Source organism: Schistocerca americana, chromosome 2 (genome assembly GCF_021461395.2).
Source record: "Schistocerca americana isolate TAMUIC-IGC-003095 chromosome 2, iqSchAmer2.1, whole genome shotgun sequence".
NCBI lineage: Eukaryota > Metazoa > Arthropoda > Insecta > Orthoptera > Acrididae > Schistocerca > Schistocerca americana.
This window is the reverse complement of record NC_060120.1, coordinates 1,075,209,258-1,075,232,013: the sequence shown is the minus strand read 5'-3', so window position 1 is coordinate 1,075,232,013 and position 22,756 is coordinate 1,075,209,258.

Here is a 22,756-nt window from a genome sequence, read left to right as displayed (position 1 = left end):
AGTTTTAGATTCCGATTTTTTACCTCAGGTTTACTGTATCCGTTGGACCTTCCTTTTGACGATGAAGCTCAGAAATTGCATCGGAATTAAATTCAAAAGGCACAATGCCGGCTTAAGTACAAGAGGACTGACACTCTACCTTTCTATGATTTGAACCTCTCCTGTGAATCCAGTTTTAGATTCCGATGCTTCACTTCAGGTTTACTGTATACCTTGGACCTTCTTATTGACGATGAAACACAGAAATTGCATCCGAATTTAATACAAAAGGCACAATGCCGACTTACGAACAAGAGGACTGACACTCTCACTTTCTATGAGTTGAACCTCTCCTGTGAGTCCAGTTTTAGATTCCGATGCTTCACTTCAGGTTTACTGTATCCCTTGGACCTTCTTATTGACGATGAAACACAGAAATTGTATCTGATGCTAATACAAAATTCACAATGCCGACTTAAGTACAAGAGGACTGACACTCTCACTTTCTATGATTTGAACCTCTCCTGTTAGTCCAGTTTTAGATTCCGATGCCTCACCTCAGGTTTACTGTATACCTTGGACCTTCTTATTGACGATGAAACACAGCAATTGCATCCGAATTTAATACAAAAGGCACAATGCCGACTTAAGTACAAGAGGACTGACACTCTCACTTTCTATGATTTGAACCTCTCCTATGAGTCCAGTTTTAGATTCCGATGCTTCACTTCAGGTCTACTGTATCCCTTGGACCTTCTTATTGACGATGAAACACAGAAATTGCATCCGAATTTAATACAAGAGGCACAATGCCGACTTATGGAAAAGAGGACTGACACTTTCACTTTCTATGAATTGAACCTCCCCATTGAGTCCAGTTTTAGATTCCGATGCTTCACTTCAGGTTTACTGTATACCTTGGACCATCTTATTGACGATGAAACACAGAAATTGCATCCGAATTAAATTCAAAATGCACAATGCCGACATAAGTACAAGAGAACTGACTCTCTAACTTTCTATGATTTAACCTCTTCTGTGAGTCCAGTTTTAGATTCCGATGATTCACGTCAGGTTTACTGTACCCCTTGGACTTTCTTATTGACGATGAAACACAGCAATTGCAACCGAATTTAATACAAAAGGCACAATGAGTACTTAAGTACAAAAGGACTGACACTCTCACTTTCTATGATTTGAACCTCTCCTGTGAGTCCAGTTTTAGATTCCGATGCTTCACTTCAGGTTAACTGTATCCCTTGGACCTTCTTATTGACGATGAAACACAGAAATTGCATCCGAATTTAATACAAAAGGCACAATGCCGACTGAAGTTCAAGAGGACTGACTCTCTCACTTTCAATGATTTGAACCTCTCCTGTGAGTCCAGTTTTAGTTTCCGATGCTTGACTTTAGGTTTCGTGTATACTTTGGACCTTCTTATTGACGATGAAACACAGAAATTGCATCCGAATTTAATACAAAAGGCACAACGCCGACTTAAGTACAAGAGGACTGACACTCTCACTTTCTATGATTTGAACCTCTCCTGTGAGTCCAGTTGTAGATTCCGATGCTTCACTGCAGGTTTCCTGTTTACCTTGGACCTTCTTATTGACGATGAAACACAGAAATTGCATCCGAATTTAATACAAAAGGCACAATGCCGACTTAAGGAAAAGAGGACCGACACTCTCACTTTCTATGACTTGAACCTCTCCTGTGAGTCCAGTTTTAGATTCCGATGCTTCACCTCAGGTATCCTGTATATCTTGCACCTTCTTATTGGCGATGAAACACAGAAATTATATCCGAATTAAATTCAAAAGGCACAATGCCGACACAAGTACAAGAGGACTGACTCTCTAACTTTCTATGATTTGAACCTCTTCTTTAAGTCCAGTTTTAGTTTCCGATGATTCACTTCAGGTTTACTGTATCCATTGGACTTTCTTGTTGACGATGAAACACAGCAATTGCATCAGAATTTAATACAAAAGGCACAATGCCGACTTAAGTACAAGAGGACTGACACTTTCACTTTCTATGAATTGAACCTCCCCTGTGAGTCCAGCTTTAGATTCCGATGCTTCACTTCAGGTTTACTGTATACCTTAGACCTCCTTATTGACGATGAAACACAGAAATTGCATTAGAATTTAATACAAACGGCACAATGCCGACTTCAGTACAAGAGGACTGACACTCTCACTTGCTATGATTTGAACCTCTCCTGTGAGTCCAGTTTTAGTTTCCGATGCTTCACTTCAGGTTTACTGTATCCCTTAGACCTTCTTATTGACGATGAAACACAGAAATTTTATCCGAATGTAATACAAAAGGCTCAATGCCGACTTAAGTACAAGAGGAGTGACACTCACACTTTCTATGATTTGAACCTCTCCTGTGAGTCCAGTTTTAGATTCCGATGCTTCACTTCAGGTTTACTGTATCCCTTGGACCCTCATATTGACGATGAAACACAGAACTCGCATCCGAATGTAATACAAAAGGCATAATGCCGACATAAGTACGAGAGGATAGACACTCTCAATTTCTATGATTTGAACCTCTCCTGTGAGCCCAGTTTTAGATTCCGATGGTTCACTTCTGGTTTCCTGTATACCTTGGACCTTCTTATTGACGATGAAACAGAGAAATTGCATCGGAATTAAATTCAAAATGCACAATGCCGACTTAAGTACAAGAGGACTGACACTCTACCTTTCTATGATTTGAACGTCTCCTGTGAGTCCAGTTTTAGGTTCCGATGCTTCACTTCAGGTTTACTGTATACCATGGACCTTCATATTGACGATGAAACACAGCAATTGCATCCGAATTTAATACAAAAGGCACAATGCCGACTTAAGTACAAGAGGACTGACACTTTCACTTTCTATGAATTGAACCTACCCTGTGAGTCCAGTTTTAGATTCCGATGCTTCACTTCAGGTTTACTGTATACCTTGGACCTACTTAATGACGATGAAACACAGAAATTGCATCCGAATTTAATACAAAAGGCATAATGCCGACTTAAGTACAAGAGGACTGACACTCTCACTTTCTATGATTTGAACCGCTCCTGTGAGTCCAGTTTTAGATTCCGATTTTTTACTGCAGGTTTACTGTATCCGTTGGACCTTCCTTTTGACGATGAAGCTCAGAAATTGCATCGGAATTAAATTCAAAAGGCACAATGCCGGCTTAAGTACAAGAGGACTGACACTCTACTTTTCTATGATTTGAACCTCTCCTGTGAGCCCAGTTTTAGATTCCGATGCTTCACTTCAGGTTTACTGTATACCTTGGACCTTCTTATTGACGATGAAACACAGAAATTGCATCCGAATTTAATACAAAAGGCACAATGCCGACTTACGAACAAGAGGACTGACACTCTCACTTTCTATGAGTTGAACCTCTCCTGTGAGACCAGTTTTAGATTCCGATGCTTCACTTCAGGTTTACTGTATCCCTTGGACCTTCTTATTGACGATGAAACACAGAAATTGTATCTGATGCTAATACAAAAGTCACAATGCCGACTTAAGTACAAGAGGACTGACACTCTCACTTTCTATGATTTGAACCTCTCGTGTTAGTCCAGTTTTAGATTCCGATGCCTCACTTCAGGTTTACTGTATACCTTGGACCTTCTTATTGACGATGAAACACAGAAATTGCATCCGAATTAAATTCAAAACTCACAATGCCGACATAAGTACAAGAGGACTGACTCTCTAACTTTCTATGATTTGAACCTCTTCTGTGAGACCAGTTTTAGATTCGGATGATTCACTTCAGGTTTACTGTATCCCTTGGACTTTCTTATTGACGATGAAACACAGAAATTGCATCCGAATTCAATACAAAAGGCACAATGCCGACTTAAGTACAAGAGGACTGACACTCTCACTTTCTATGATTTGAATCTCTCCTGTGAGTCCAGTTTTAGTTTCTGATGCTTGACTTCAGGATTCGTGTACACCATGGACGTTCTTATTGACGATGAAACACAGAAATTGCATCCGAATTTAATACAAAATGCACAATGAAAACTTAAGTACAACTGGACTGACACTCTCACTTTCTATGATTTGAACACCTCCTGTGAGGCCAGTTTCAGATTCCGATCCTTGACTTCAGGTTTCGTGTATACCTTGGACGTTCTTATTGCCGATGAAACAAAGAAATTGCATCGGAATAAAATTGAAAAGGCACAATGCCGACTTAAGTACAAGAAGACTGACACTTTCACATTCTATGAATTGAACCTCCCCTGTGAGTCCAGTTTTAGATTCCGATGCTTCACTTCAGGTTTACTGTATACCTTGGACCTTCTTAATGACGATGAAACACAGAAATTGCATCCGAATTTAATACAAAAGGCATAATGCCGACTTAAGTACAAGAGGACCGACACTCTCACTTTCTATGATTTGAACCGCTCCTGTGAGTCCAGTTTTAGATTCCGATTTTTTACTTCAGGTTTACTGTATCCGTTGGACCTTCCTTTTGACGATGAAGCTCAGAAATTGCATCGGAATTAAATTCAAAACTCACAATGCCGGCTTACGTACAAGAGGACTGACACTCTACCTTTCTATGATTTGAACCTCTCCTGTGAATCCAGTTTTAGATTCCGATGCTTCACTTCAGGTTTACTGTATACCTTGGACCTTCTTATTGACGATGAAACACAGAAACTGCATCCGAATTTAATACAAAAGGCACAATGCCGACTTACGAACAAGAGGACTGACACTCTCACTTTCTATGAGTTGAACCTCTCCTGTGAGTCCAGTTTTAGATTCCGATGCTTCACTTCAGGTTTACTGTATCCCTTGGACCTTCTTATTGACGATGAAACACAGAAATTGTATCTGATGCTAATACAAAATTCACAATGCCAACTTAAGTACAAGAGGACTGACACTCTCACTTTCTATGATTTGAACCTCTCCTGTTAGTCCAGTTTTAGATTCCGATGCCTCACCTCAGGTTTACTGTATACCTTGGACCTTCTTATTGACGATGAAACACAGCAATTGCATCCGAATTTAATACAAAAGGCACAATGCCGACTTAAGTACAAGAGGACTGACACTCTCACTTTCTATGATTTGAACCTCTCCTATGAGTCCAGTTTTAGATTCCGATGCTTCACTTCAGGTCTACTGTATCCCTTGGACCTTCTTATTGACGATGAAACACAGAAATTGCATCCGAATTTAATACAAAAGGCACAATGCCGACTTATGGAAAAGAGGACTGACACTTTCACTTTCTATGAATTGAACCTCCCCATTGAGTCCAGTTTTAGATTCCGATGCTTCACTTCAGGTTTACTGTATACCTTGGACCATCTTATTGACGATGAAACACAGAAATTGCATCCAAATTTAATACAAAAGGCACAATGCCGACTTAAGTACAAGAGGACTGACACTCTCACTTTCTATCATTTGAACCTCTCCTGTGAGTCCAGTTTTAGATTCCGATGCTTCACTTCAGGTTTACTGTATCCCTTGGAGCTTCTTATTAACAATGAATCACAGAAATTGTATCCAAATTTAATACAAAAAGCACAATGCCGACTTAAGTACAAGAGGACTGACACTCTCACTTTCTATGATTTGAACCTCTCCTGTGAGTCCAGTTTTAGATTCTGATGCTTCACTTCAGGTGTACTGTATCCCTTGGACCTTCATATTGACGATGAAACACAGAAATTGCATCCGAATTTAATACAAAAGGCACAATGCCGACTTAAGTTCAAGAGGACTGACACTCTCATTTCAATGATTTGAACCTCTCCTGTGAGTCTAGTTTTAGTTTCCGATGCTTGACTTCAGGTTTCGTGTATTCTTTGGACCTTCTTATAGACGATGAAACGCAGAAATCGCATCCGAATTTAATACAAAAGGCACAAAGCCGACATAAGTACACGAGGACTGACACTCTCACTTTCTATGATTTGAACCTCTCCTGTGAGTCCAGTTTTAGATTCCGATGCTTCACTTCAGATTTCCTGTATACCTTGGACCTTCTTATTGACGATGAAACACAGAAATTGCATACGAATTTAATACAAAAGGCACAATGCCGACTTAAGGAATAGAGGACTGACACTCTCACTTTCTATGATTTGAACCTCTCCTGTGAGTCCAGTTTTAGATTCCAAAGCTTCACTTCAGGTTTCCTGTATACCTTGCACCTTCTTATTGACGATGAAACACAGATATTGTATCCGAATTAAATTCAAAAGGCACAATGCCGACATAAGTACAAGAGGACTGACTCTCTAACTTTCTATGATTTGAACCTCTTCTGTGAGTCCAGTTTTAGATTCCGATGATTCACTTCAGGTTCACTGTATCCTTTGGACTTTCTTATTGCCGATGAAACACAGAAATTGCATTAGAATTTAATACAAAAGGCACAAGGCCGACTTAAGTACAAGAGGACTGACACTCTCACTTTCTATGATTTGAACCTCTCCTGTGAGTGCAGTTTTAGATTCCGATGCTTGACTTCAGGTTTCGTGTATACCTTGGACGCTCTTATTGACGATGAGACACAGAAAGTGCATCCGAGTTTAATAAAAAGGCACAATGCTGACTTAAGTACAGAAGGACTGACACTCTCACTTTCTATGATTTGAAACTCTCCTGTGAGTCCAGTTTTAGATTCCGATGATTCACTTCAGGTTTACTGTATCCCTTGGATTATCCTATTGTCGATGAAACACAGAAATTGCAACCGAATTTAATACAAAAGGCACAAGGCCGTCTTAAGTACAAGAGGAATAACACTCTCACTTTCTATGATTTGAACCTCTCCTGTGAGTCCAGTTTTAGATTCCGATGCTTGACGTCAGGTTTCGTATATACCTTGGACGTTCTTATTGACGATGAGACACAGAAATTGCATCCGAGTTTAATAAAAAGGCACAATGCTGACTGAAGTACAAGAGGACTGACACTCTCAATTTCTATGATTTGAACAACTATTGTGAGTCAAGTTTTAGATTCCGATGCTTCACTTCAGGTCTACTGTATCACTTGCACCTTCTTATTGACGATGAACCACAGAAATTGCACCCGAATGTAATACAAAAGGCATAATGCCGACTTAAGTACAAGAGGACTGACAATCTCACTTTCTATGATTTGAACCTCTCCTGTGAGTGCAGCTTCAGTTTCCGATTTTTCACTTCAGGTCTACTGTATCCGTAGGGCCTTCTTTTTGACGATGAAGCACAGAAATTGCATCGGAATTAAATTCAAAAGGCACAATGCCGACTTAAGTACAAGAGGACTGACACTCTATCTTTCTATGATTTGAACCTCTCCTGTGAGTCCAGTTTTAGTTTCCGATGCTTCACTTCATGTTTACTGTATCCCTTGGTCCCTCTTATTGACGATGAAACACAGGAATCGCATCCGAATTTAATACAAAAGGCATAATGCCGACTTAAGTACGAAAGGATAGACACTCTCACTTTCTATGATTTGAACCTCTCCTGTGAGCCCAGTTTTAGATTCCGATGCTTCACTTCTGGTTTCCTGTATACCTTGGACATTCTTATTGACGATGAACCACAGTAATTGCGTCCGAATTTAATACAAAAGGCACAATGCCGACTTAAGTACAAGAGGACTGACACTTTCACTTTCTATGAATTGAACCTCCCCTGTGAGTCCAGTTTTAGAATCCGATGCTTCACTTCAGGTTTACTGTATACCTTGGACCTTCTTATTGACGATGAAACACAGAAATTGCATCCGAATTTAATACAAAAGGCACAATGCCGACTTAAGTACAAGAGGACTGACACTCTCACTTTCTATGATTTGAACCTCTCCTGTGGGTCCAGTTTTAGATTCCGATGCTTCACTTCAGGTTTACTGCATCCCTTGGACCTTCTTATTGACGATGAAACACAGAAATTGTATCCGAATTTAATACAAAAGGCACAATGCCGACTTAAGTACCAGAGGACTGACACTCTCACTTTCTATGATTTTAACCTCTCCTATGAGTCCAGTTTTAGGTTCCGATGCGTCACTTCAGGTCTACTGTATCACTTGGACCTTCTTATTGACGATGAAACACAGAAATTGCATCCGAATTTTTATACAAAAGGCACAATGCCGACATAAGTACAAGAGGACTGACTCTCTACCTTTCTAAGATTTGAACCTCTTCTGTGAGTCCAGTTTTAGATTCCGATGATTTACTTCAGGTTTACTGTATCCCTTGGACTTTCTTATTGACGATGAAACACAGCAATTGCATCCGAATTTAATACAAAAGGCACAACGCCGACTTAAGTACAAGAGGACTGACACTCTCACTTTCTACGATTTGAACCTCTCCTGTGAGTCCAGTTTTAGATTCCAATGCTTCACTTCAGGTTTCCTGTATACCTTGCACCTCTTTATTGACGATGAAACACAGAAATTGTATCCGAATTAAATTCAAAAGGCACAATGATGACATAAGTACAACAGGACTGACTCTCTAACTTTCAATGATTTGAACCTCTTCTGTGAGTCCAGTTTTAGATTCCGATGAATCACTTCAGGTTTACTGTATCCGTTGGACTTTCTTATTGTCGATGAAACACAGAAATTGCATCCCAATTTAATACAAAACGCACAAGGCCGACTTCAGTACAAGAGGACAGACACTCTCACTTTCTATGATTTAAACCTCTCCTGTGAGTCCAGTTTTACATTCCGATGCTTGACTTCAGGTTTCGTGTATACCTTGGACGTTCTTATTGACGATGAAACACAGAAATTGCATCCGAGTTTAATACAAAAGGCACAATGCTGAGTTAAGTACAAGAGGACTGACACTCTCACTTTCTATGATTTGAACAACTCCTGTGAGTCAAGTTTTAGATTCCGATGCTTCACTTCAGGCCTGCTGTATCACTTGCACCTTCTTACTGACGATGAAGCACAGAAATTGCATCCGAATTTAAACAAAAGGCACAATGCTGACTTAAGTACAAGAGTTCAGACGTTCTAACTTTCTATGATTTGAACCTCTCCTGTAAGCCCAGTTTTAGATTCGAATGCTTCGCCTCAGGTTTACTGTATTCCTTGGACCTTCTTATTGAGTAAGAAGCACAGATATTGCTTCGGAATTAAATTCAAAAGGCACAATGCCGGCATAAGTACAAGAGGACCGACACTCTAACTTTCTATGATTTGAACCTCTCCTGTGAGTACAGTTTTAGATTCCGATGCTTCACTTCAGGTTTACCGTATCCCTTGGAAAATCTTATTGCGATGAAACACAGAAATTGCATCCGAATTTAATACAAAAGGCACAATGACGACTTATGTACAAAAGGACTGACACTCTAACTTTCTGTGACTTGAACCTCTCCAGTGAGTCCACTTTTAGATTCCGATGCTTCACTTCAGGTCCACTGTGTACCTTGGATCTTCTTATTGACGATGAAACACAGAAATTGCATTCGGATTTTATACAAAAGGCACAATGGCGACTTAAGTACAAGAGGACTGACACTCTCACTATCTATGATTTGATCCTCTCCTGTGAGTCCAGTTTTAGATTCCGATGCTTCACTTCAGGTTTCCTGTATACCATGGACCTCCTTATTGACGATGAAACTCAGAAATTGCAACCGAATTTAATACAAAAGGCACAATAACGACTTAAGTACAAGAGGACTGACACTCTCACTTTCTATGATTTGATCCTCTCCTGTGAGTCCAGTTTTAGATTCCGATGCTTCACTCCAGGTTTCCTGTATACCTTGGACGTTCTTATTGACGACGAAACACAGAAATTGCATCCGAATTTAATACAAAAGGCACAATGCCGACTTAAGTAAAAGAGGACTGAGACTCTCACTTTCTATGATTTTAACCTCTCCTGTGAGTCCAGCATTAGATTCCGATGCTTCACTTCAGGTTTCCTGTATACCTTGGACCTTCTTATTGAGGATGAAACACAGAAATTGCATCCGAAATAAATTCAAAAGCACAATGCCGACATAAGTACAAGAGGACTGACTCTCAAACTTTCTATGATTTGAACCTCTTCTGTGAGTCCAGTTTTAGATTCCGATGATTCACTTCAGGTTTATTGTATCTCTTGGACTTTCTTATTGTCGATGAAACACAGAAATTGCATCCGAAGGGGGTGACACTCTCACTTTCTATGATTTGAACCTCTCCTGTGAGTCCAGTTTTAGATTCTGATGCTTGACTTCAGGTTTCGTGTATACCTTGGACGTTCTTATTGCCGATGAAACACAGTTATTGCATCAGTGTTTCATACAAAAGGCACAATGCTGACTTAAGTACAAGAGGACAGACACTCTAACTTTCTATGATTTGAACCTCTCCTGTGAGTCCAGTTTTAGATTCCGATGCTTCACTTTAGGTTTACTGTATACCTTGGACCTTCTTAATGACGATGAAACACAGAAATAGCATCGGAATTAAATTCAAAGGGCACAATGCCGACTTAAGTACAAGAGGACTGACACTCTAACTTTCTATGATTTGTACCTCTCCTGTGAGCCCAGTTTTAGATTCGGATGCTTCACTTCAGGTTTACTGTATACCTTGGACCTTCTTATTGACGAAGAAGCACAGATATTGCTTCAGAATTTAGTTCAAAAGGCACAATGCCGACTTAAGTACAAGTGGGCCGACACTCTAACTTTCTATGATTTGAACCTCTACTGTGAGGCCTGTTTTAGATTCCGATGCTTCACTTTAGGTTTACTGTATCCCTTGGAACTTCTTATTGACGATGAAACACAGAAATTAGATCTGAATTTAATACAAAAGTCACAATGTCAACTTAAGTACAAAGGGACTGACACTCTAACTTTCTGTGATTTGAACCTCTCCAGTGGGTCCAGTTTTAGATTCCGATGCTTCACTTCAGGTTCACTGTATACCTTGGAACTTCTTATTGACGATGGAACACAGAAATTGCATTCGAATTTTATACAAAAGGCACAATGGCGCCTTAAGTACAAGAGGACTGACACTCTCACTGTCTATGATTTGAACCTCTCCTGTGAGTCCAGTTTTAGATTCCGATGCTTCACTTCAGGTCAACTGTATCCCTTGGACCTTCTTATTGACGATGAAACACAGAAATTGCATCCGAATTTAATACAAAGGGCACAATGCCGACTTAAGTACAAGAGGACCGACACTCTCACTTTCTATGATTTGAACCACTCCTGTGAGAACAGTTTTAGATTCCGATGCATGACTTCAGGTTTCGTGTATACTTTGGACCTCCTGATTGACGATGAAACACAGAAATTGCAACCGAATTTAATACAAAAGGCACAATGCCGACTTAAGTAAAAGAGACTGACACTCTCACTCTCTATGATTTGAACCTCTCCTGTGAGTCCAGTTTTAGATTCCGATGCTTCACTTCAGGTTTCCTGTATACCTTGGACCTTCTTATTGACGAGGAAACACAGAAATTGCATCCGAATTAAATACAAAAGGCACAATGCCGGCTTAAGTAAAAGAGGACTGACACTCTCACTTTCTATGATTTTAACCTCTCCTGTGAGTCCAGTTTTAGATACCGATGCTTCACTTCAGATTTACTGTATACCTTGGACCTTCTTATTGACGATGAAACACAGAAATTGCATGGGATTGAAATTCAAAAGGCACAATGCCGACTTAAGTACAAGAGGACTAACGCTCTAACTTTCTATAATTTGTACCTCTCCTGTGAGCCCAGTTTTAGTTTCGGATGCTTCACTTCGGGTTTACTGTATACCTTGGACCTTCTTATTGACGAAGAAGCACACAAATTGCTTCGGAATTAAATTCAAAAGGCACAATGCCGACTTAAGTACAAAGGGACTGACTCTCTAACATTCTTTGATTTTAACCTCTCCTGTGAGTCCAGTTTTAGATTCCGATGCTTCACTTCAGGTTTACTGTTTCCCTTGGAACTTCTTATTGACGATGAAACACAGAAATTGCATCCGAATTTAATAAAAAAGGCAAAATGAAGACTTAAGTAGAAAGGGACTGACACTCTAATTTACTGTGATTTGAACCTCTCCTGTGAGTCCAGTTTTAGATTCCGATACTTCACTTCAGGTTCACTGTATACCTTGGACCTTCTTATTGACGATGAAACACAGAAATTGCATCGGAATTAAATTCAAAAGGCACAATGCAGACTTAAGTACAAGAGGACTGACACTCTAACTTTCTATGATTTGAACCTCTCCTGTGAGTCTAGTTTTAGATTCGGATGCTTCACTTCAGGTTTACTGTACACCTTGGACCTTCTTATTGACGATGAAGCACAGAAATTGCTTCGCAATTTAAATCAAATTGCACAATGCCATTTAAGTAGCAGAGAACTGATACTCTAACTTTCTATGATTTCAACCTCCACTGTGAGTCCAGTTTTAGATTCCGATGCTTCACTTCATGTTTACTGTATCGCTTGGACCATCGTATTGACGATGAAACACAGAAATTGCAACCGAATTCAATACAAAATGCACAATGCTGACTTAAGTACAAGTGGACTGACACTCTAACTTTCTATGATTTGAACCTCTCCTGTGAGTCTAGTTTTAGATTCCGATGCTTCACTTCAGGTTCACTGTATACACTGGACCTTCTTATTGACGATAAAACACAGAAATTGCATCGGAATTAAATTCAAAATGCACAATGCCGACATAAGTAAAAGGGGACTGACACTCTCACTTTCTATGATAATAACCTCTCCTGTGAGTCCAGTTTTAGATTCCGATGATTCACTTCATGTTTACTGTATCCCTTGGACTTTCATATTGACGATGAAAAACAGTAATTGCATCCGAATTTAATACAAAAGCACAATGCCGATTCAAGTACAAGAGGACTGACACTCTCACTTTCTATGATTTGAACCTCTCCTCTGATTCCAGTTTTAGTTTCCGATGCTTGACTTCAGGTTTCGTGTATACCTTGGACGTTCTTATTGACGATGAAACACAGAAATTGCATCCGAATTTAATACAAAAGCACAATGCCGACTTAAGTACAAGAGGACTGACACTCTCAATTTCTATGATTTGAACATCCCCTGTGAGTCAAGTTTTAGATTCCGATGCTTCACTTCAGGTCTACTATATCACTTGCACCTTCTTATTGTCGATTAAACACAGAAATTGCATCGGAATTAAATTCAAAAGTCACAATGCCGACTTAAGTAAAAGAGGACTGATACTCTCAATTTCTATGATTTTAACCTCTCCTGTGAGTCCAGTTTTAGATTCCGATGCTTCACTTCAGGTTTCCTGTATACCTTGGACCTTCCTATTGACGATGAAACACAGACATTGCATCGGAATTACATTCAAAAGGCACAATGCCGATTTAAGTACTAGAGGACTGACTCTCTAACTTTCTATGATTTGTACCTCTCCTGTGAGCCCAGTTTTAGATTCGGATGCTTCACTTCAGATTTACTGTATTCCTTGTACTTTCGTATTGACAATGAAACACAGAAATTGCATCCGAATTTAATACAAAAGGCACAATGACGACTTAAGTACAAAGGGACTGACACGCTAACTTTCTGTGATTTGAGCCTCTCCCGTGAGTCCAGTATTAGATTCCGATGCTTCACTTCAGGTTCAGTGTGTACCTTGGACCTTCTTATTGACGATGAAACACAGAAATTGCATCGGAATTAAATTCAAAAGGCACAATGCTTACTTAAGTACAGGAGAACTGACACTCTAACTTTCTATGATTTGAACCTCTCCTGTGAGTCTAGTTTTAGATTCGGATGCTTCACTTCAGGTTTAGTGTACACCTTGGACCTTCTTATTGACGATGAAGCACAGAAATTGCTTCGGAATTAAATTCAAAAGGCACAATGCCTACTTAAGTAGCAGAGAACTGACACTCTCACTTTCTATGAATTCAACCTCTCCTGTGAGTCCAGTTTTAGATTCCGATGCTTCACTTCTGGTTTCCTGTATACCTTGGACCTTCGTATTGACGATGAAACACGGAATTTGCATCCAAATTAAAGTCAAAAGGCACAATGCCGACTTAAGTACAAGAGGACTGTCTCTCTAACTTTCTATGATTTGAACCTCTCTTGTTAGTCCAGTTTTAGATTCCGATGATTCATATCAGGTTTACAGTATCCTTTGGACATTCTTATTGATGATGAAACACAGAAATTGCATCCGAATTTAATACTAAAGGCACAATGCCGACTTAAGTACAAGAGGACTGACACTCTCACTTTCTATGATTTGAACCTCCCCTGTGAGTCCAGTTTTAGATTCCGATGCTTCATTTCAGGCCTACTATATCACGTGCACCTTCTTATTGACGATGAAGCACAGATATTGCATCCGAATTTATTACAAAAGGCACAATGCTGACTTAAGTACAAGAGGACAGACACTCTAACTTTCTATGATTTGAACCTCTCCTGTCAGTCTAGTTTTAGATTCCGATGCTTCACTTCAGGTTCACTGTATACCTTGGACCTTCTTATTGACGATGAAACACAGAAATTGCATCGGAATTAAATTCAAAAGGTACAATGCCGACTTAAGTAAAAGTGGACTGACACTCTCACTTTCTATTATTTTAACTTCTCCTGTGGGTCCAGTTTTAGATTCCGATGCTTCACTTCAGGTTTCCTGTATACCTAGGACCTTCTAATTGACAATGAAACACAGAAATTGCATCGGAATTAAATTCAAAAGGCACAATGCCGACTTAAGTACAAAGGGACTGACTCTCTAACTTTCTATGATTTGAATCTCTTCTGTGAGTCCAGTTTTAGATTCCGATGATTCACTACAGGTTTACTGAATCCCTTGGACTTTCATATTGACGATGAAACACAGAAATTGCATCCGAATTTAATACAAAAGCACAATGCCGACTTAAGTACAAGAGGACTGAGACTCTCGCTTTCTATGATTTGAACCTCTCATGTGAGTTCAGTTTTAGATTCCGATGCTTGACTTCTGGTTTTGTGTCTACCTTGGACGTTCTTATTGACGATGAAACACTGAAATTTCATCCGAATTTGATACAATGGGCACCACGCCGACTTAAGTACAAGAGGACTGACACTCTCACTTTGAATGATTTGAACATCTCCTGTGAGTCAAGTTTTAGATTCCGATGCTTCACTTCAGATCTACTATATCAATTGCACCTTCTTATTGACGATGAAACACAGAAATTGCGTCCGAATTTAATACATAAGCACAATGCCGACTTAAGTACAAGAGGACTGACCCTCTAACTTTCTATGATTTGAACCTCTCCTGTGAGTCCAGTTTTAGATTCCGATTCTTGACTTCAGGTTTCGTGTATTCCTTGGACGTTCATATTGACGATGAAACACAGGAATTGCATCCGAATTTAATACAAAAGGCACAATGCCGACTTAAGTACAAGAGGACTGACGCTCTCACTTTCTATGATTTGAACTTCTCCTGTGGGTCCAGGTTTAGATTCCGATGCTTTACTTCAGGTTTACTGTATCCCTTGGACCTTCTTATTGACGATGAAACACAGAAATTGCATCCGAATTTAATACAAACGGCACAATGCCGACTTAAGTACAAGAGGACTGACACCCTAACTTTCTATTATTTGAACCTCTTCGGTGAGTCCAGTTTTAGATTCCGATGCTTCACTTCAGGTTTACTATATCCCTTGGACCTTCTTATTGACGAGGAAGCACAGAAATTGCTTCCGAATTTAATACAAAAGGTACAATACCGACTTAAGTACAAGAGGACTGACACTCTAATTTTCTATGATTTGAACCGCTCCTCTAAGTCCAGTTTTAGAATCCGATGATTCACTTCAGGTTAACTGTATCCCTTGGACCTTCTTATTGACGATGAAACACAGAAATTACATCCGAATTTAATACAAAAGGTACAATGCCGACTTAAGTACAAGAGGACTGACACTCTAATTTTCTATGATTTGAACCTCTCCTGTAAGTCCAGTTTTAGAATCCGATGCTTCACTTCAGGTTTACTGTATCCCTTGGCCCAACTTATTGACGATGAAACACAGAAATTGCATCGCAATTAAATTCAAAAGGCACAAGGCCGACTAAAGTACAAGAGGACTGACACTCTAACTTTCAATGATTTGAACCTCTCCGGTGGGTCCAGTTTTAGATTCCGACGCTTCACTTCAGGTTTACTGTATCCCTTGTACCTTCTTATTGATGATGAAACACACAAATTGCATGCGACTTTAATACAAAGGGCACAATCCCGACTTAAGTACAAGAAGACTGACACTCTATCTTTCTATGATTTTAACCTCTCCTGTGAGTCCAGTTTTAGATTCCGATGCCTCACTTCAGGTTTACTGTATCCCTTGGACCCTCATATTGACGATGAAACACAGAAATTGCATCCGAATTAAACACAAAAGGCACAATGCCGACTTAAGTACAAGAGGACAGACACTCTCACTTTCTGTGATTGGAACCTCTCCTGTGAGTCCAGTTTTAGATTCCGATGCTTCACTTCCGGTTTGCTGTATACCTTGGACCTTTTTATTGACAATGAAACAAAGAAACTGCATCCGAATATAATACAAAAGGCACAATGCCGACTGAAGTACAAGAGGACTGACACTCTCACTTTCTTTGATTTGAACCTCTTTGTGAGTCCAATTTTCGATTCTGATGCTTCACTTCAGGTTTCCTGTATACCTTGGACCTTCTTATTGACGATGAGACACAGAAATTGCATCAGAATTAAATTCAAAAGGCACAATGCCGACTTAAGTACAAGAGGACTGACACTCTAAATTTCTATGATTTGAACCTCTCCAGTTAGCCCAGTTTTAGATTCCGATGCTTCACTTCAGGTTTACTGTATCCCTTGGACATTCTTATTGATGATGAAACACAGATATTGCATCCGAATTTAATACAAACGGCACTATGCCGCCTTAAGTACAAGAGGACTGACACCCTAACTTTCTATGATTTGAAACTCTCCTGTTAGCCCAGTTTTAGATTCCGATACTTCACTTCAGGTTTACTGTATCCCTTGGACCTTCTTAATGATGATGAAACACAGAAATTGCATCCGAACTTAATACAAAAGGCACAATGCGGACTTAAGTCCAAGAGGACTGACACTCTCACTTTCTATGATTAGAACTTCTCCTGTGGGTCCAGGTTTAGATTCCGATTCTTCACCTCAGTTTGCTGTATCCCTTGAACCTTCTAATTGACGATGAAACACAGAAATTGCATTCGAATTTAATACAAAAGGCACAATGCCGACTTAAGTACAAGAGGACTGACACTCTAACTTTCTATGATTTGAACCTCTCCTGTTAGCCCAGTTTTAGATTCCGATACTTCACTTCAGGTTTACTGTATCCCTTGGACCTTCTTAATGATGATGAAACACAGAAATTGCATCCGAATTTAATACAAACGGCGCAATGCTGACTTAAGTACAAGAGGACTGACACCCTACATTTCTATGATTTGATCCTCTCCGGTGAGTCCAGTTTTAGATTCCGATGCTTCACTTCAGGTTTACTGTATCCCTTGGACCTTCTTATTGACGAGGAAACACAGAAATTGCATTCGAATTTAATACAAATGTCACAATGCCGACTTAAGTACAAGAGGACTGACACTCTAACTTTCTATGATTTGAACCTCTCCTGTGAGTCTAGTTTTAGATTCCGATGCTTCACTTCAGGTTCACTGTATACCTTGGACCTTCTTATTGCGACGAAACACAGAAATTGCATCGGAATTCAATTCAAAAGGCACAATGCCGACTTAAGTAGAAGAGGACTGACACTCTAACTTTCTAGGATTCGAACCTCTTATGTGAGTTTAGTTTTAGATTCCGATGCTTCACTTCAGGTTCACTGTATCCCTTGGAGCTTCTTATTGACGATGAAACACAGAAATTTCATCCGAATTTAATACAAAAGACACAATGACGACTTAAGTACAAAAGGACTGACACTCTAATTTTCTATGATTTCAACCTCTCCTGTAAGTCCAGTTTTAGAATCCGATGCTTCACTTCAGGTTTACTGTATCCCTTGGACCTTCTTATTGATGATGAAACACAGAAATTGCATGCGAATTTAATACAAAGGGCACAATGCCGACTTAAGTACAAGAAGACTGACACTCTATCTTTCTATGATTTGAACCTCTCCTGTGAGTCCAGTTTTAGATTCCCATGCCTCACTTCAGGTTTACTGTATCCCTTGGACCTTCATGTTGACGATGAAACACAGATATTGCATCCGAATTAAATACAAAAGGCACAATGCCGACTTAAGTACAAGAGGACAGATACTCTCACTTTCTATGATTTGAACCTCTCCTGTGTGTCCAGTTTTAGATTCCGATGCTTCACCTCCGGTTTCCTGTATACATTGGACCTTTTTATTAACAATGAAACAAAGAAACTGCATCCGAATACAATACAAAAGGCACAATGCCGACTTAAGTACAAGAGGACTGACACTCTAACTTTCTATGATTTGAACCTCTCCTGTGAGTCTAGTTTTAGATTCCGATGCTTCACTTCAGGTTTACTGTATACCTTGGACCTTCTTATTTGCGACGAAACACAGAAATTGCATCGGAATTCAATTCAAAAGGCACAATGCCGACTTAAGTAGAAGAGGACTGACACTCTAACTTTCTAGGATTTGAACCTCTCCTGTGAGTTTATTTTTAGATCCCGATGCCTCACTTCAGGTTTACTGTATCCCTTGGACCTTCATGTTGACGATGAAACACAGAAATTGCATCCGAATTAAATTCAAAGGCACAATGCCGACTTAAGTACAAGAGGACTGACACCCTAACTTTCTATGATTTGAACCTCTCCTGTGAGTCCAGTTTTAGATTCCGATGCTTCACTTCAGGTTTACTGTATCCCTTGGACCTTCTTAATGATGATGAAACACAGAAATTGCATCCGAATTTAATACAAACGGCACAATGCTGACTTAAGTACAAGAGGACTGACACCCTACATTTCTATGATTTGAACCTCTCCGGTGAGTCCAGTTTTAGATTCCGATGCTTCACTTCAGGTTTTCTGTATCCCTTGGACCTTCTTATTGACGAGGAAACACAGAAATTGCATTCGAATTTAATACAAATGTCACAATGCCGACTTAAGTACAAGAGGACTGACACTCTAACTTTCTATGATTTGAACCTCTCCTGTGAGTCTAGTTTTAGATTCCGATGCTTCACTTCAGGTTCACTGTATACCTTGGACCTTCTTATTGCGACGAAACACAGAAATTGCATCGGAATTCAATTCAAAAGGCACAATGCCGACTTAAGTAGAAGAGGACTGACACTCTAACTTTCTAGGATTTGAACCTCTTATGTGAGTTTAGTTTTAGATTCCGATGCTTCACTTCAGGTTCACTGTATCCCTTGGAGCTTCTTATTGACGATGAAACACAGAAATTTCATCCGAATTTAATACAAAAGACACAATGACGACTTAAGTACAAAAGGACTGACACTCTAACTTTCTATGACTTGAATCTTTCCTGTGAGTCCAGTTTTAGATACCGATGCTTCACTTCAAGTTTACTGTATACCTTGGACCTTCTTATTGACGATGAAACACAGAAATAGCATCGGAATTAAATTCAAAAGGCACAATTCCGACTTCAGTTCAAGAGGACTGACTTTCTAAATTTCTATGATTTGAACCTCTCCTTTGAGTCCAGTTTTAGATTCCGATGCCACACTTCAGGTTTACTGTATACCATGGACCTTCTTAATGACGATGAAGCACATAAATTGCATCGGAATGAAATTGAAAAGGCACAAGATGACTGACGCTCTAATTTTCTATGATTTGAACCTGTCCTGTGAGTCCAGTTTTAGAATCCGATGATTCACTTCAGGTTTACTGTATACCTTGGACCTTCTTATTTGCGACGAAACACAGAAATTGCATCGGAATGAAATTGAAAAGGCACAATGCCGACTTAAGTACAAGATAACTGACGCTCTAATTTTCTATGATTTGAACCGGACCTGTGAGTCCAGTTTTAGAATCCGATGATTCATTTCAGGTTTACTGTATCCCTTGGACCTTCTTATTGACGATGAAACACAGAAATTACATCCGAATTTAATACAAAAGGTACAATGCCGACTTAAGTACAAGAGGACTGACACTCTAATTTTCTATGATTTGAACCTCTCCTGTAAGTCCAGTTGTAGAATCCGATGCTTCACTTCAGGTTTACTGTATCCCTTGGACCATCTTATTGACGATGAAACACTGAAATTGCATCGCAATTAAATTCAAAAGGCACAAGGCCGACTAAAGTACAAAAGGACTGACACTCTAACTTTTTATGATTTGAACCTCTCCGGTGAGTCCAGTCTTAGATTCCGACGCTTCACTTCAGGTTTACTGTATCCTTTGTACCTTCGTATTGATGATGAAACACAGAAATTGCATGCTAATTTAATACAAAGGGCACAATGCCGACTTAAGTACAAGAAGACTGACACTCTATCTTTCAATGATTTGAACCTCTCCTGTGAGTCAAGTTTTAGATTCCGATGCTTCACTTCCGGTTTCCTGTATACCTTGGACCTTTTTATTGACAATGAAACAAAGAAACTGCATCCGAATATAATACAAAAGGCACAATGCCGACTTAAGTACAAGAGGACTGACACTCTCACTTTCTTTGATTTGAACCTCTCCTGTGAGTCCAGTTTTAGATTCCGATGCTTCTTTTCATGTTTCCTGTATACCTTGGACCTTCTTATTGACGATGAGACACAGAAATTGCATCCGAATTAAATTCAAAAGGCACAATGCCGACTTAAGTACAAGAGGACTGACACTCTAAATTTCTATGATTTGAACCTCTCCAGTTAGCCCAGTTTTAGATTCCGATGCTTCACTTCAGGTTTACTGTATCCCTTGGACCTTCTTATTGATGACGGAACGCAGATGTTGCATCCCAATTTAATACAAACGGCCCAATGCCGACTTAAGTACAAGAGGACTGACACCCTAACTTTCTATGATTTGAACCTCTCCTGTGAGTCCAGTTTTAGATTCCGACGCTTCACTTCCGGTTTACTGTATCCCTTGGACCTTCTTATTGACGATGAAACACAGAAATTGCATCCGAATTTAATACAAAAGGCACAATGCGGACTTAAGTACAAGAGGACTGACACTCTCACTTTCTATGACTAGAACTTCTCCTGTGGGTCCAGGTTTAGATTCCGATGCTTCACCTCAGTTTGCTGTATCCCTTAAACCTTCTTATTGACGATGAAACACAGAAATTGCATTCGAATTTAATACAAAAGGCACAATGCCGACTTAAGTACAAGAGGACTGACACTCTAACTTTCTATGATTTGAACCTCTCCTGTTAGCCCAGTTTTAGATTTCGATGCTTCACTTCAGGTTTACTGTATCCCTTGGACCTTCTTATTGATGATGAAACTCAGAAATTGCATCCGAATTTAATACAAACGGCACAATGACGACTTAAGTACAAGAGGACTGACACCCTAACTTTCTATGATTTGAACCTCTCCTGTGAGTCAGTTTCGGATTCCGATGCTTCACTTCGGGTTTACTGTATCCCTTGGACCTTCTTATTGACGATGAATCACAGATATTGCATCCGAAATTAATACAAAGGGCACAATGCCGACTTAAGTACAAGAGGACTGACACTCTAACTTTCTATGATTTGAACCTCTCCTGTTAGCCCAGTTTTAGATTCCGATGCTTCACTTCAGGTTTACTGTATCCCTTGGACCTTCTTATTGATGATGAAACTCAGAAATTGCATCCGAATTTAATACAAAAGTCACAATGCCGACCTAAGTACAAGAGGACTGTCACTCTAACTTCCTATGATTTGAACCTCTCCTGTGAGCCTAGTTTTAGATTCCGATGCTTCACTTTAGGTTCACTGTATACTTTGGACCTTCGTATTGCCGATGAAACACAGAAATTGCATTGGAATTCAATTCAAATGGCACAATGCCGACTTAAGTAGAAGAGGACTGAGACTCTAACTTTCTATGATTTGAACCTCTCCTGGGAGTCCAGTTTTAGATTCCGATTCTTCACTTCTTGTTCACTATATCCCTTGGACTTTCTTATTGACGATGAAACACAGAAATTGCATCCGAATTAAATACAAAAGGCACAATGCCGACTTAAGTACAAGAGGACTGACACTCTAACTTTCTATGATTTGAACCTCTCCCGTAAGTCCAGTTTTAGAATCCGATGCTTCACTTCAGGTTTACTGTATACCTTGGACCATCTTATTGACGATGAAACACAGAAATTGCATCCGAATTTAATACAAAAGGCACAATGCCGACTTAAGTACAAGAAGACTGACACTCTAACTTTCTATGATTTGAACCTCTAATGTGAGTCCAGTTTTAGATTCCGATGCCTCACTTCAGGTTTACTGTATCCCTTGGACCTTCTTATTGACGATGAAACACAGAAATTGAATCGGAATTTAATACAAAAGGCACAATGCCGACTTAAGTACAAGAGTACTGACACTCTCACTTTCTATGATTTGAACCTTTCCTGTGAGTCCAGTTTTAGATTCCGATGCTTCACTTCCGGTTTCCTGTATACCATGGACCTTCTTATTGACGATGAAACACAGAAATTGCATCCGAA